This window comes from Podarcis bocagei, assembly GCF_964188305.1.
Source record: "Podarcis bocagei genome assembly, chromosome: 4".
NCBI lineage: Eukaryota > Metazoa > Chordata > Lepidosauria > Squamata > Lacertidae > Podarcis > Podarcis bocagei.
In genome coordinates, this window is record NC_138128.1 from 73,816,996 (window position 1) to 73,833,610 (window position 16,615).

The window sequence follows — 16,615 nt, forward strand, 5'->3', positions numbered from 1 at the left end:
TGTCACATTTATAGTAGTTCCACAGGCAGAACTGATGTGACACGTAGCCTCCATTTTCACACATCTTAAGAGTTGTCAGGGGCATAAAATATTATGTTCTTAAAGGGAAAGAGGCAGAAGAAGCAGAGGTCAGATCTGGGGATTGGAGAATGAAAGCCTCTTAGGGTGCTTTTCTTTGGATGTCTGGTGTGAGGTAGCAGAAGTGGCTATGTTGCTTGCCTCCTCCTATGTTGCCTTTGTAAATATGTCAAATGTTACAAAAATGCCGTGTGAGTTGCCAGTGGCCTCTTCTCCAGAGGAGACCGACACGCCAAAAGTGCTGCCTCTGGCACTTTTCACACGTGAGGAACATGGAACAGCATTCACAGACTAGCCTTCTGTCATCTTTGAGTAAGAAGCTAGAATGGAAAAATACAAACACAGTAGGAGAAATGAATGAATTTCAGGAGAACAAGGAGCAACAGCCACACCCTCCTGCTGCAGTGTACTGCAATGCTTTCCAGCTCAAGCTGCTCTGGCTTCCCTCCCAGACCTGTTAAGGTGCAGAAGCTAAGCCTGGAGGTCACAAATGCACTGGTTTCAGATTTGCTTCTTGGCCTAGTTTTTTTTTTTTAAACTGCAGTAGCATTGAGTAGAAGATACTGGGTGAAAAATACCTCTCTAGACCCCCTGGGCTGCTGGTTTTTGTTTTAACAAAAAAAAAGCACAGGGTCTTGTTGAAAGGAGGCTGGCCTTTACCGATGGCATTCCTGTAGCAAGACTTGCACTACTCAAGGGAGGGCCTTCTTAGTCATAGCACTTCTGCTTTGAAACTACTACTTGCCCTGGGAAATTCAGTTCACTTCCTCTCTTTTTGCCCTTTTGCAACAAGTGTTGTCTGAACGCTTCTTCAGGCATCCCGGAATAAGCTTGAATGTACCGTATTTTTCACTCCATAAGATGCACCTTACCATAAGAGGCACCTAGTTTTTAGAGGGGGAATGGAAGGAAAAAATATTATTTAAAGGAAGCGCTGGGCAGAGCCTGTATGCATCCCAGGCTCTGCTCAGCACTCCCTTTCACGAGCCGTGCGGAGCGTGTGTGTGGCACTTGCGGGCTTTTCCTCTCCTCAAGGAAAGGCCCCCAAGCACCGCACACACGCTCCACACAGCTCATGAAAGGGAGCACGGCTCTGGGGGGCTTTTCCAGGAGGTGGGGGAAGGGACTGAGAGGCTAAGCCAGAAGCTAGAACAGCAAGAGGGAGTGCTGCGCATCAATACCTCTCGCTGTTCTGGCTTCTGGGATAGCTGCGCAGCCTGCATTCGCTCCATAAGACACCATAGGCACCGACTCCATGGGGCCTGAGGGGGCCCGAGCCCCCTCAAAAATTCGTTTGGGGGGGCTCTGCCCCCCAATAATCTCGGGCGCCCCTCCAGCAGAGCGCCATCGCCGCCCCTCCCCCAGCCCAAAATGCACAGGGTCGGGCTGCATGCCTCCTGCCCTCCCTCCCGAGCAAAAGCTCCACCCAATTTCCTTCGGAGCTGATTAATAGGCGCAGCACGCTCTCCCCTATTCGCTCACGAGGAGGAGGAGGCGCCACTTTATTTGCATATTCATGAGCTTATTTATTATTCATGAGCTTTCATTTATTATTCATTATTTATTATTCATGGGCTCCCCCAATATTTTTTATAAGTCGGCGCCCCTGTAAGACACACACACACATTTCCCCTTACTTTTTAGGAGGGAAAAAGTGTGTCTTATAGAGTGAAAAATATGGTGATTCCCACCTGTCCAGTTTGCCAGTGGCATACACCAGTCTTCTGCCACTGCTGCTGCTACTGAAGGACCTCCTTTCTCCATAAATACTTGCCTATACCTTCAGATCATCACTGGAAGGCTTCCTCTAGGTGCCCCTATCATCTAGGGGATGTGGGTGATTCTAAGTGGTGGAAACCCAGTTGCAGGATGCTCTTGTTGGAGAAATTTAAAAAGGGGCTCCTAGACCCTTCTGTGAGGTTACACTCACAAAAACCCAACAGAAAAAGATGAAGGCTCTCAGGGAAAAATAGGCGTTTAGTGAAATGCAAATATGCAACGGACAACTTCAAAAATAAGTAGGCTGCAAAGAGCCACATCCAAAGCAATGTTTCGTATCATAGGTGCTGGCGCCCTGGGTGCCTGAGCGCCCACAAAATTCCCCAAGAAGGGGCCAGGCACCCACAAATGTCAGCGCCAGGGCCATGCACGCAGCATGGCACCCACAGCCCCAGGCACCCATGGTCACAGGGCCGAGCTGGCACTCCTGTTTCACATACACCTCTAGATTGCACATGTGATTTCCAATCACCAATCAAATGATTACAGCAATCTTAACAGTTGCAACAGAACGTCAACATCTTTACTCTTCAGATCAGTCCTCATCATGTGATTACATTTAATCATTTTAATGTCTTTCTTTATTAAGACTTTTGCTAATTTTTCTATTCATTAAATGACTCCATCTCCCCCCCCCCCCGCAAAATCCTTTCCCCATCTGTCAACAAAACAATTCAAGATTAATCACAATTGCCATGCCTAGCTGATTCTCTTTTCATGCACACAATGCCCACCCTAGATTCCAACAGTTTATTATTTCAGTCTTCTGGAATGAACATTTGCTACTTGCAGTACTTAAAAGAAACTTAAAAGGCAGGCAGGCACGGGCCTTTTCAATTTAGCTAGGCCATAGGCTCAAAAGAAAACAGAATCATAAAAATTATATTTTTATGAATTTTTTATTTTCTTCATTGCTCTCCTCAGGGAAAACTTTGCATGGCACCTGCCTTATTGTCCTTTTCATACAGTGAAAATATGTTTTTTATGTTTAGATGCAATTTTAATTCTGCCTTCTGCTGCCTTTGTGATTTTGCAGCTCTGAGCTTACCACACTTTTTATTTACTTTGGGCCACTGTGAGAACAGGATTCAGATGGGCCTTGGGCCTTATCCGGCAGGCTCTTCTTATGTCTGTGCTGCCATAGATACAGTAGAGAAGTCCTGTATCCTGACATCTGGAGCTGTGGTGTAATACATTTCACTAACCTCACAATAGCAGTTTTTCACCAGTGGAAATTGTATAGATTTAATGGCACACAAAGACCACTGTTTGCAGCTTTATTCTTTCCAATTGTAAAGCATGAACATGATCTCAAAATAGCATACCAAATCAGCAAAAAACTATAATACCCCATGACTCAGATTTTTGTCAGCTGGTATCTGCATCAGACATTTTCATGAAGTCAACTTAAACTGAAATGTGATCTCAAAGGGTAGTGAAAGTATATTGTGCAATGAGCTTTCAAATGCTGTACTGTATTTATTTCCTCATGTGGGCAATGACAGATGGGACAGGACACATCTGGATTAGAAGCATCAGATACCTAACAGTATTGACAGTCTGAAATTCTACTCAAAGCAACAGCTTTATATTCATGGGTCATTTCAGAATTGGTGGTCCCAGAACTGCAGCCATGTCTTCGTAACAAAATATTAAGAACTTGAAGCTTAAAGTCCATGGTTCAAATCTCACTGTAGATATGATTTCTCTAGAGGGCCTCAGGAAAGCCATTCTCTCTCAGCCTTAGTCCGCCATCTGCAATATGGAGATGACTATACAGTGGTACCTCAGGTTACATACGCTTCAGTTTACATACGCTTCAGGTTACAGACTCTGCTAACCCAGAAATAGTGCTTCAGGTTAAGAACTTTGCTTCAGGATGAGAACAGAAATTGTGCTGCGGCGTCACGGCAGCAGCAGGAGGCCCCATTAGCTAAAGTGGTGCTTCAGGTTAAGAACAGTTTTAGGTTAAGAACGGACCTCTGGAACGAATTAAGTACTTAACCCGAGGTACCACTGTACAGATCTGCCTTGCTGGGCTACTGCTGAGTGGATTCCTAAAATAAATTATATGAAATATGCCTATTCCCAGGTTAACTAACAGGGTCAGCTCGGGCGAAACAAACCAAATTGGGGAGTAAAAGTTAAAGGACCCCTGGATGATTAAGTCCAGACAAAGGTGACAATGGGGTGAGGCGCTCATCTCGCTTTTTTTGTCCACAGACAGTTTCCTGGTCATGTGGCTGGCATGACTAAACCTACTTCCCCATGTTGCTTCTGCCTCCCCATGTCTGTTTATCCTGCAGCAATTGGCAGGATTTTGTGTTTTCCTTACCATAGGTGGGTGAAGTGGATGGACACAAGAGGGAGGAATGGGTGGTAACAGCTGTGGCTATCTCATCTCCTGCCTTACTAATGTGATTAAAGGTACCGGTAAATATCTATTCTCCAGACTGAATTATAGCAATTCCATCAGTTCAACATAGGAGTTGCCAGTTAAGGAGAAACCCAGCCTGCCTCAACTCTGCGCCTTTGACAGAGGTTTGATCTGCAGAGATATGCAGGTGAGGCTTGTCATGACGCCAAGCTAAATACCTGTAAATCAAATTTTTGATAAAGAAAAAAGCCGCTGCAGAGATGGGTTCAACAGTTGGCAATCCCCAACTACACCGCAAGGCACAGTGCCAAGGACTGAGTGAACTTTCAGCTCTACTAACAGAAAACAATGAGCCACATCTTATCAATAGCTCCAAGGAGCGTGGGTTGTAGTGGAGAAGTCAAGGGATTGTGAATCTCCTTCCCCCACTATTACAGAAGTTAAATGTTTTGCCACTTAAGTCTTCAAGCTATAAAGTACGTTCTCTAGGCAGAGTCTTATCCAGTCTTGAATTCACCTAAACTAGGGCCAAACTAAGGATAACCATGAGTAAGCCCAAAAAGAGGCTTGACTTAACTAATCACGAATGAGCCAAAGTAGATAATGCATTGTTGTGCACAGCCTTAAAAATAGCATCTACCGGGTGTGTGTGTTAATAATGATTATGATTGCACCAGTCAGCAGGCATGAAGGAGAAATTTAATGGCGAAACTGGATGCCTTCATCTGCCCCAGCTATAACAAAACATGTCTCTCCCATACTGGTCTCTACAGCTATGGCAGGCGCTGTAACACACTTTACCCTTGACGATGCCTTCTTCCATTGTTTCTTGAGACAGACAGATGCCAACACTATTGGCTCTGTTTACTGAGTTTTAATTGTAATGAAGTATTTTGTATTTTTTTATATTCCTGATTGTAAGTTGTCATGAGACCATTTTTGATATATGGTAATCATGATTTATCATCATCTGATAAAGTGACAACTCCTGCCTGTTCTTCCCCGGGGTCTTTCACTTCTCCTCCTCCTCTGCCACCTTCATACAAGAGTCCTGTTTGCTACTTCAGCAAAAGGGAAGGCAAAAGAACCTTATAGTGGAAGGGCTGTAGCTCATCATTAGAGCTTTTCTTGTAGAAAGACCCAAGTGTAATTGCTGGCATCTCCAGACAGGGCTGGAAAAATCCCCTCTCTGAAAATCCCCTGTTGGAAACTTGGAGATCAGCTGCCATGGGTCTAGGCAGATTTTACAGTTGCTTCATGTGTAGCTATAAATCTGAAAGTATAATTCTGTAATGTGGCTATGTAATTATACTCTAGGGACGCGGTGATGCTGTGGTCCAAACCACTGAGCCTTGGGCTTGCCGATTGGAAGGTCGGCGGTTCGAATCCCCACGACGGGGTGAGCTCCTGTTGCTCGGTCCCAGCTCCTGCCAACCTAGCAGTTCGAAAGCGCGTCAAAGTGCAAGTAGATAAATAGGTACCGTTTCCGTGTGCTGCTCTGGTTTCGCCAGAAGCGGCTTAGTCATGCTGGCCACATGACCCGGAAAAACTGTCTGCAGCCAAACGTCGGCTCCCTCGGCCAGTAAAGTAAGATGAGCGCCGCAACCCCAGAGTTGTTCATGACTGGACTTAACTGTCAGGGGTCCTTTACCTTTTTTAATTATGCTCTGGTTCATGCATCTATGTTGACAGTGTTTTTGAAACTGTATGCAAGATGCATTGTGGCACCTATTTGTAAGAGCCAATGTGGCATTGTGTTTAGAGGATCAGACTAGGACAGAGGAGCCCCAGGTACAAATCCTGCCAACCAGAAAATTCACAAGATACCTAGGCCTAATCTATCTCTCAGGGTTGTTGTGCTAATGATAAGATGTGGGGATAGGACACAACCACATATGCCAGCTTGAGCTGCTTGGAGGAAAGGGGATCATAAATAAATGTAATAAATAAAATAATTTAATACCAATAATACTGATACTGCTGCTAATAAAGTGCTTATGAATAGCACTTGATTCACAGGTGCCAGTCAAAGGAAAACCAAAACAGGTTTGCAGCCTCCTGCATTTTAAGATGAACTTTGTATTCTGACCACCTGATCACTCATATGAGACATTTTAATCTGTTCAGGTCAGGTTAAACTCAAGCTGTAAACAAAAGGTTAGTCATCCTTAATGCTAGGATTGTCATATCTTTCTCTTTTTTTGTACAGACCTTGATCTGGGGTTTGTAACTAGTTCTGAGCTGAATAATTTGACCCCGACATGTTTATCTGATTTTAGGGAGGATTAAAAAACCTCCAAATATTGGATTAATATTTGTAGGGGGGTTGACTTTAAATAATTTTCATTTCTTACCTTTAAAGACAAGGTGGCCAAAGGTTGCTTTTTGTTTTTGTTTTCATTATAAGGGGTATTCTGACGCAGGAACACAGCAAGGCTGCTATTTTAAAATGAGAAAGAAAGAAAGAGAGAGAGAGAGAGAGAGAGAAGGAAGGAAGGAAGGAAGGAAGGAAGGAAGGAAGGAAGGAAAGAAAGAAAGAAAGAAAGAAAGAAAGAAAGAAAGAACATTCCAATCATCTCATGTGTGAAGGTAAAAAAAAAAAGACTATAAAACTTTAACACATACACACACACACACTCCCCACATAAGTTTAAAAATATTCATCCAGCCATTGATGAGGGGGTAAATAGTCCTGTGGAAGTAGGAGGGGAAAGAAAGATAATCAGCCTAGCTTGAAGTTTCTCTCTACCTCTGTCTTTCTTTCTTTCTGCCCCCACCCATGTCTTTCTTATTGCCTCTTCATGATGTTATTGGGGCAATTCTGCTTTCAAAACTGCATACACCTGCTAGCATTTTGGGGTGGTCATACAGCTTCATTTCTATTCAGTGCATATCCTGTAACTTCAGTGCGGAAATCACACAACTTTTTAGACCAGAAATGTTGTGTTTTATTTTTGTCCCATTTCTGTTGCGCTATAACCTCTCCAAATGGCAATAACATAGTAGCATTGGGGAAGCACTACAGAGCCAAATCCAATTTATTGTTCTCACCCAAAAGGCCTTCATGAAAATATGTCTTTGATTGCACAGGAGCAATTATTTTAAGATGATGCTGTCAAAGGCACTGTAGCAGGGGTGTGGGAAAGTGACCTTACTGATCAGTTTTCAGAGAAGCTTTTTTTTGGGGGGGACTAGACTCTGTGAAGCATAGTACAAGTTCCTGTTCTCAGAATATTGTATGCATAAATGCAGCTGTGCTGGTTTTGGGGATATGTTACATTATAGTCAAGAAAGATGTGAACAAAGAAACCTTATTATGCTACAGAACTGCTTGCACTTTAACAGGGGCCTAAATCAGTACTCAACAGTAACATATTAACTAACAATAAAGATGGGCTTAATCCTTTACATAAGATTAGGGCTGACTCAGATATGTCTTTTGCAGAGACGCTGCAACATTTTGTTGCAGTTCCCACTTGTGGAATCTTTAGAATTTTGCTGAGTGAATCTAGGCCTTTATCACCGTCTGTTTGTCATAGCTTGATCCATTGTGTCCTGTGGACAATATCTAATGAAGGTAGCCAGATGCAAAAGGGGATGGGGCTGCTGTAGACTTAATACTTGTGCAGAAAAATGAATGGTCATGCAAGCTGCATCCGCTGGTTTCCCCCCGTTCTGTTAAACACAGTAAACATTCGTGAGCCCTGCTTTCTTTTGCATCTGGTGATCCTATTCAGGCAGCGGCCACTTTGTGCTAGTGTGATGTGTGTGATGTGTGGTGGGCCCTTTTGGACTCAGAAGAGGGCAGAACGGGAACAGAATGGGGCATGGCTGGCTGGCTTATGCAAAGCATGGAGTTTTCCCCAATCTGCAAATACAGTGGTACCTCTGATTACGAATTTAATTAGTTCTGGAGGTCCATTCTTAACCTGGAACCGTTCTTAACCTGAGGTACTACTTTAGCTAATGGGGCCTCCCGCTGCCACTGCACCGCCGGCTCACAATTTCTGTTCTCATCCTGAGGTAAAGTTCTTAACCCGAGGTACTACTTCTGGGTTAGCGGAGTCTGTAACCCAGTGTTTGTAACCCGAGGTACCATTGTACTTTCTTTTCATGCTTGGGCAGCATAAGGAGTACTGGCATTTGGATATTAAGATCACTCTTAGTGTATATGGTATCAGCAGCTCTACAAAAGTACCCAGATTCTTTAAAGTTTGTCAGGTTTCACGCGACTGCAAGTCTCTTTTGGAGTGTTGTGCAGTCTGTTTTCCTACCATATGCCACATAACAGGACCAAGGTTTTGTGATTTGGCTTCTGAGTTACAGGATTCTCTCAACTTTTCTGTTTTGAAGAAATTAGCATTTGGTCTGCAGGTGGCAAAATGTGTGGTTTTTTTTTTTAAAAATCTGACTCTGACACCTGCTTGTGCAGAAATAAAAAACACCTTGCAGCAGACTTTTAGCCTTCCTGGGCTTTTACAGCTGTCATTAGGAAAGCCACAAGCAAAGCTTGTAAACCATTTTTTCAGTGGAACTGAAAAAAACATTGCTTTGTTCATTAAAAAGTGCTTTGAAGTTAAAGATACTTGACAAGAAAATAACCTAAAAGAGAAATATATCCAGTCACAAACAATATCTTCAAATATGGATGTATCCGAGCCACAGAGAACTGTTCTACTGCTACTCTGGACTGTTGTGTGGTTTACAGGATCTGCTCCTAAACTATGGACTGAGGGCAAAGAATACGGTAACCTTGCTGAAGCTAGAGTGGTCTGGATCTGTCGATGCCTTGATGGGAGACTGATCTATGTCACCTTGAATTTTGTGATGGAAGAAAGGCAGAATATATACGTATTAAACAGATGTATCACCGTAGTTCACATTCTGTGTAATGATCAACTTTTTCTTAAGTATGCCTATTCACCATATAACACATCTTACAACATTTCCTGGGTGATAAGAAAATTAAGATTGTCAGGCTTTCCCCCTGGTTTTTGCTTTTTTAAGGAAGCAAAAACACCAGGCCTGCTAGTGTGCTTTTAAAAAAGGATTGATACTGTATGCAGCAGTCAGCTGCAGATAAAAGTTTTTCACGACCATGGAAAGAAATGTTTTCACTTGCTAATTGTTGCAGGTCAAAGTGCTATTGAAAAGTTGGATTGCTGCTTCTACTTTCACTTCTTCATTGTAATATGAACATATGGAGAAATACAAAGTGCATCTGGACTAACTACCGTTTCTGGTTGAGGTACCAGTTCTGTTCTTTTTGAAGCTACACTTACCAAGATATATAACTCCAACTGACATCGTCTTTCTGGATCAGATTCATATTGTTATATAGTTGGGGTACCCGTGTCTGCTGGGCCTCCCCAAAGTTGATGGGCACTGCCATTCAAATGGTGTGTGTCATATGATTGATTATGCAGGGCTTACCTACCCCCCCCCCAATTTTATTCAAGTTGGCACCCCTGCTCTGGGCGTTCCTTCTGGCCAGTTTATGAAAGAAGGAAGAAGCCGTACCATAAAAGTGCAGAAATCCAGAAGGGCACTTAGCTGCCCAGATTTATTACACCGTTCTCATTTAGAGAGTCCAGAGAGCACGCCTTTCCCTTCAGTAGGAAAACTGCTGCTGCTGCTACTCCCAGCTAGAGAAGACAGAAGAGCTCCTTCGGGTGACCTGCTCATTGAGTATCTTGATTTCATCCCATAGGTTCAGTGCAATCAGACCTGTTTTATGGAATCAATTCTAGGGTGAATGCAAGCACAGCAACAGACCCACTCAATCTTCCGTGTGTTCCTGTTATGCTCTCATGAGTTTGCAGCGTCAGATTTTAGTCACTGCATGCAAAATACATTGGGATGCACAATTTGGCAGTCTGCTGGGCCCCAGCTTCGGAAAGGCTGAGAGCTATAGCTTGGATGGCCTCCAGATTTTATGCATTATTCAGAGTGATGTTTCCCCCCCTCCCTTCTGTCTTCAAGTGGCGCAGTTATTTTAAATCGGATAACAGTGTGCAGGACAGCATGAAGTTCAGTGTTACACTGTTCTTGCTTTCATGGATTGGGCCCTATTGAAATGTTGTCCTGTGAGCCACCTTCAGGGTCACTGGTGGAAAGGCAGGGTAGAAATGTTTTAGGATCAAGGTAGACAGAATGTAGATCATGATCTACTGGTAGACTTCTGAATTACCTGCAGTGGGTTGGCAAGAGTTTCCAACTCCCAGTTGTTTAACAACAGCAAAAACAACGTTTTTACTAACTAAACTTGGCTGTTGCAATGATGAAAGCTAACCTGGAGTGGACTTCTATGTGAAAGGACTGTGAGCTCAGCTCAATTCAGTTCTGCTACTGAAAAGAAATTCTTAGGTTCAGAATATGCTCAGAAGCACCCTGATCTTTAATTCTAACTGATTGTCTTTTGCACCTGCCTCAAGCTGGTGGGTGTCGGGGTTCTAGTAAAAAAGTAAAGCAGATCTGGCCATCTTTAAGTCTGCCCATCCTTTTAAAATGATAAAACAGGAAATACAAGTGCCAAACTCTTGCCCTTGGTCATTGGGTGGCACAGGCTTTGGTGCCTATGGAAGGTTGTAGGCATAATAAGGTAATTCGTGGAGGTGGTGCAAGGAGACAACATTGTACCCAAGTGCCTGGGGGTATGTCTTAAGCGGTTTCAGATTTAATGGCTCACCACATGGTGGGGAAACTGTTTAGGGATGTGCACACATGTGTATGAACGCGAGAGAACTATGTGCAAGACCAGCCCTATCATTAGACATAGTGAGGCAGCTGCCCAAAGGCAGCAGATGCAGGCGACAGGTCTCCCCCTGCACCCTCTCTAAGCTACCCTTATTGCCCTCCAGCCTGGTGGATGCTGCCCCATTGCCATTCAGTAAGATTCAATTGAGAGTTCAGTTAGCTTCTGCATGTGAACAGGAGCAGGAGGTATTGTATTTGCCTCAGGCAGCAAAATAACTTGACCCATGCACTGATTTATTTGTGTGTGTGTTACGTTGCGGTTGTGGTTTCCTTAAGTGTAAAGCTGAAGTGAAAGAGGAACAGAAAATGACTTGCAAATTATTTGCAGAACAAGTTAAGATGTGTACACGGAACTAAACTGCAAAAGGAAGGTGCTGGAAAGTTAGGTCAAGGCAATGTCCCAGTTGAGGCAGCAACAGGCTTTTCATTGGGGGAAGAGCAGTGTCACTCCCTCTCCCCCCCCCCCGGCACCTTGCATCTGCCACACACCAGAAGGTGACACCTGAGGCGGCTGCTCCCAGTGAAGGCTCATGTAGATGAATGATTCATGCCCCTTTTAAACTAAAATAGTACTGGGAAATCCTTGAGTATGGGTCCCTCAGAAGGCCTCAAACCACTTTTCACCGTTGGGGAAGGAAGCTCATAAGTGAACTCCGTCACCATCTAGTTAAACCAGCTCTTAAATTTCCCCTAATTCATGGGTGCCGCATGTGCTGTTCTATTCTATCTCACACAGCCATCTAGGGATGAAAAAGAGATAACAACTCAGTTTAGGGCAATGAGATTTTGTGGGACTGAAGGCAGCTGTGATATCAGGCAAGAGGGGTAAATCCCAAGATACTTCACATGGGGGGGGGGGTCAGTGTGCTTTTGCTATGCAGTTAATATTTCTGTTTCATATTTCAAGGAAGCCTGTGAATTTTCACATCTTTGGAGTGACTTCTTTGGGCATAGTTTGATGCATGAAAACTGTCAGGAGAATATTTCCTGTGTACACGTTTCATGGGTGCTTACTTTTTATTTTGCTCGTCCACAGCAACTGTGGTATAGTGGTTAGAGAATTGGACAGAGACCTGGGAGACCAGGGTTCAAAGTCATATAGCTCACGGGGCAACCTTGCACCAGTTGCTGGCTCTCAGCCTAGCCTACCTCACAGGCATGTTGCGAGGGAAAAACGCAGAGTGGGGAGCCACCTGGAGCTCTTTGAAGGAAAGGTGGGATACATAAATGTTGAAACAACAGCTACGGCTGTTTTCCTTTGTGTGTGTCTTGGTTAATGCCTAATGTAAATAATCACTGAAGGTCACAGTATTTGCTTTGGATTAGAAAAAAACCCACTATGCCATTTTTCCAATTGCAGAATTAGCTGCAGCAGTCTTTTGTGTGTCTCCTAAATTGCCTGAGGATTTTTCTTAACAAATGGCAGTATACAAATTTACAATATCATGACAATACAGTGGTGCCTCGCAAGACGAAATTAATTCGTTCCGCAATTCTCTTCGTCTTGCGGGTTTTTCGTCTTGCGATGCACGGTTTCCCATAGGAATGCATTGAAAATCAATTAATGCGTTCCTAGGGAAACCACCTTCAGGCCAGGTCCGGGGACAGTCTGTCCCCGGACCTCTTCTGAAGGCTGGGGGGGGGACAAGGGCTTTTCTTCCCACCCCCAGCATTTTAAAAAACCCTGGGACAGCGGAGGACTTCTCCGCTGTCCGGGCGATCTTAAAATGCTGGCGGGCGGCATTTTAAAATCGCCCCGGACAGCGGAGGACTTCTCCGCTGTCCGGGGCGATTTAAAAGCCCCTGGGAAGGCAGGCAGGGGGGAGCAAAGACTTTCGCCCCCTGCCCGCCTTCAGAAGGTGTTCCCACCCCCCCGCCCGGCTTCGCAGCAGCGCTACGAAGCCCGGCAGCTGGGGCAGCTGTTCCCGCCCCCCTCCCCCCTTCGGAACATCGTTCCGAAGCGGGGCGGATGGGGCAGCTGTTCCCGCCCCACCTCCCCCCTTCGGAACATCGTTCCGAAGCGGGGCGGCTGGGGCAGCTGTTCCCGCCCCACCTCCCCCCTTCGGAACATCGTTCCGAAGCGGGGCGGATGGGGCAGCTGTTCCCGCCCCACCTCCCCCCTTCGGAACATCGTTCCGAAGCGGGGCGGCTGGGGCAGCTGTTCCCGCCCCACCTTCCCCCTTCGGAACATCGTTCCGAAGCGGGGCGGATGGGGCAGCTGTTCCCGCCCCACCTCCCCCCTTCGGAACATCGTTCCGAAGCGGGGCGGATGGGGCAGCTGTTCCCGCCCCACCTCCCCCCTTCGGAACATCGTTCCGAAGCGGGGCGGATGGGGCAGCTGTTCCCGCCCCACCTCCCCCCTTCGGAACATCGTTCCGAAGCGGGGCGGCTGGGGCAGCTGTTCCCGCCCCACCTCCCCCCTTCGGAACATCGTTCCGAAGCGGGGCGGCTGGGGCAGCTGTTCCCGCCCCACCTCCCCCCTTCGGAACATCGTTCCGAAGCGGGGCGGATGGGGCAGCTGTTCCCGCCCCACCTCCCCCCTTCGGAACATCGTTCCGAAGTGGGGCGGCTGGGGCAGATGTTCCCGCCCCCGCTTCAGAACAGCGTTTTAAAATGCTGGGGGTCGGCAGCGAACGCTCCCGACCCCCAGCATTTTAAAATCTCCCCGGGACAGAGACTTCTCTGCTGTCCCTTGGAGATTTTAAAATGCTGGGGGTCGGCAGCGAACGCTTTGCTCCCGCCCGCCAGCATTTTAAGATCGCCCGGGGCAGGCGGGGGGGAAGGCAGGCGGGGGGGAAGGCAGGCGGGGGGGGGGAGCAAAGACTTTTGCCCCCCACCGGCCTTCAGAAGAGGTCCTCTTCTGAAGGCCGGCTGTGGGCGAAAGTCTTTTCTCCCGACCGCCAGCATTTCCCTATGGGCTTTCGTCTTGCGATGCAAGCCCATAGGGAAATTCGTCTTGCGAAGCGCCTCCAAAACAGAAAACCCTTTCGTCTTGCGGGTTTTCCGTCTTGCGAGGCATTCGTCTTGCGGGGTACCACTGTAGATGAATCACATGGGTTACAATGCTCGTGTGAGTTAGGACTCATTTTACCCAACCCCCACATCCAGCATGGATGTGTATTTTCAGGTAGTGTGCAGCCATGTTCTCGACCCTCTTCTTTCAGTTAGCATTTCCACATTCCACTATGGGTATGGATCCCCCCCTTTTTAGATACAGCTTTCCATAATAATAATAATATAATAATTATAATTTATTATTTATACCCCACACATCTGGCTGAGTTTCCCCAGCCACTCTGGGCGGCTCCCAGCAGAATATTAAAAACATGATAAAAGATCAAACATTAAAAACTTCCCTAAGCAGGGCTGCCTTCAGATGTCTTCTAAAAGTCAGATAATTGTTTATTTCCTTGACATCTGATGGGAGGGCGTTCCACAGAGTGGGTGCCACTACCAAGAAGGCCTTCTGTCTGGTTCCCTGTAACCTCACTTCTCGCAGAGGGAATTGCCAGAAGGCCCTCGGACCTCAGTGTCCAGGCTGAACGATGGGGGTGGAGATGTTCCTTCAAGTATACTGAAGCTGCTTAGGGCTTTAAAGGTTAGCATAAGGTTACCAGACGTCCCTGTTTCTTGGGGACAGTCCCCGGATTTACAAATCAGTCCCCATAAAAAATCCATTGAAGTTGAAAAGTGCCCCCGGATTCCTTGAAAAAAATCTGGTAACCTTAGCTTAGCACCAACACTTTGAATTGTGCTCAGAAATGTCCAGTATACCAGACTTTCACAATGCAGTGCAAGAAAGATACAATTCACATGCATTTTCATTTGTACACACTCGGGCTGAAGTGCAAATCTATTCAGTTTTAAAATATCTTTTTGCATCAAAACTGGTTTGTGCAGGGGAATGCATGCATTAATTCATTGAAAGAAATGGGATGTGTCTGGATTGGGATTGACCTCATGTATACAAAGCTGAAAACAAACAAGCCCAGCACATTCAGAGTGTACTGAATGCACACTAAACCATAGAGTGTATGGTTATCTAGCGCTTGGACACTAAGACGAAGTTTCCTTGTCTATGTTTTCTATGTACAGGTCAGCAGAGGGAGCCAGAGCATAATACTTTATGTCATGATCTTGGGACCACGGCAAGGAACTCCATGACTCAGTTAGTGCTTATGCTGCCAGTACATAAGGCAGTGTCGTGCTAAGTAGCACCCTCCAGCAAAAAGACAAGATCCAACCCAATAGAAAGGACAATTAGCTATTAGGACTAAAGCCCCAAACAATTTTAAGACGTATTTATTTGCCATTGTTATCTGAGGCTTTGTAGCAGGAGTTGGGAAATGGCTCCAATTGTCAGGCTGGATCACTATTTACCCCATTCTTGGTGAGCCAAGTTTGAGTGGTGTAAATCACCTGACACCACAGTGACACCTGTTTTTCCCTCCTGAGTCTCAGGTAGGGGTGGTCAGCATTCCTTCCTCTGATCAACTAGCAACAGTGATTCAATGCCCTGGAATACGTGAGTTACCTGCTGGTGGACTCATCATCCTTCACAACTGTCTTGTTAATAACGTAATATCACTGTACTCCAGCCACTCAGTGAAGAAAACTATTGGATTTTGTTGGCTGCCTAAGGTAGCCAAGTGATTAGGAAGAAACAGCAACCCCACCCGTGCACTTGTGCTTCTAACTTCAGCTCTGTGTGGATAAATGAACAGGTGAAGCTTTTCATGGCATGGAAATAAGCATTATTGCCTGCTAACAACTGCATATCAATCCACTGCTAAAAGTACAACTGCAAAGCTCAGCTGAAAAGTTGGCAGCCCTGTGATGACCAGTGTTGGTCAAAGTTTCTTGGTCTCAAAAGTTGTCAATAAAAATCCTTTTAGTCTCAATGGTCTGCAACCCAATTGTTCCTTCCTTATTTCTCCAGTCTTGCCTGGGTTGCAACATCCAGAACCTAAAACAGCAGCTAAGTGAGTCGCCTTTTGGAATTGATGGCTTTTCCCATTGCAGCACTACAGGGACTAGTGGTGTGTCCCAGTGGAAAGTCGTGTTTGTGTGTATTGAAGGTAAAGTAAATAACCGTTCACAACTGTCTAAAGTGGCCTGGCTCCAAAGAACTGCACAACAAGCTACCCAGGGGAAATTCGGACGTGTTTCTCAAGCAACAGCTCCCCAAGCCACAAGGTAAACTTCGCTTGTTTTGAAATGGAGGGGAGTTTCCTAAGCAGTTTGTGATGTAGCATAATGGTTTGCCATTCAAAGGGTGTGTGTGAATTCTACTGAGCATGCCCAATGCCTTGATTGCATCTAAAGTAGCTCTTTGGATCCCCGCCAATGAATTTCTCAGTTCATTCTTTGCAACTTAAGTATAGGTTTGCTTTTTTTTAAAAAAAAAATTATATTAGATTTTAAAAGGAGATTCTGGTTCTCATTAAAGACTGTTTTGTTAATGGTTGTGCTGTAGGCAATGCACATCTCTTACTCATTTATTTAATGAATTAATAGGTCGTCGTTCAAAGTACACCAAGGAAGTGCACTAGGGGGAGCTGGCTTCAAGGAGCAGACCCGTTGGCAGACCAACTCTGTGTTTACAAAGATCTCTGCAAAAGTGAC

General features: G+C 45.5%; 1 long non-coding RNA gene across 1 annotated transcript in view; it reads right to left on the reverse strand.

Moving 5' to 3' along the window:
• Positions 1–9,735: 9,735 nt before the first annotated feature.
• The window catches only part of LOC308584799, an 86,894-nt gene continuing 80,014 nt past the window's right edge, over positions 9,736–16,615 (reverse strand). Inside the window, exon 7 of the long non-coding RNA XR_014007013.1 lies at positions 9,736–10,340. This is a non-coding gene — a long non-coding RNA (uncharacterized lncRNA). The remainder of the gene's footprint in view (positions 10,341–16,615) is intronic.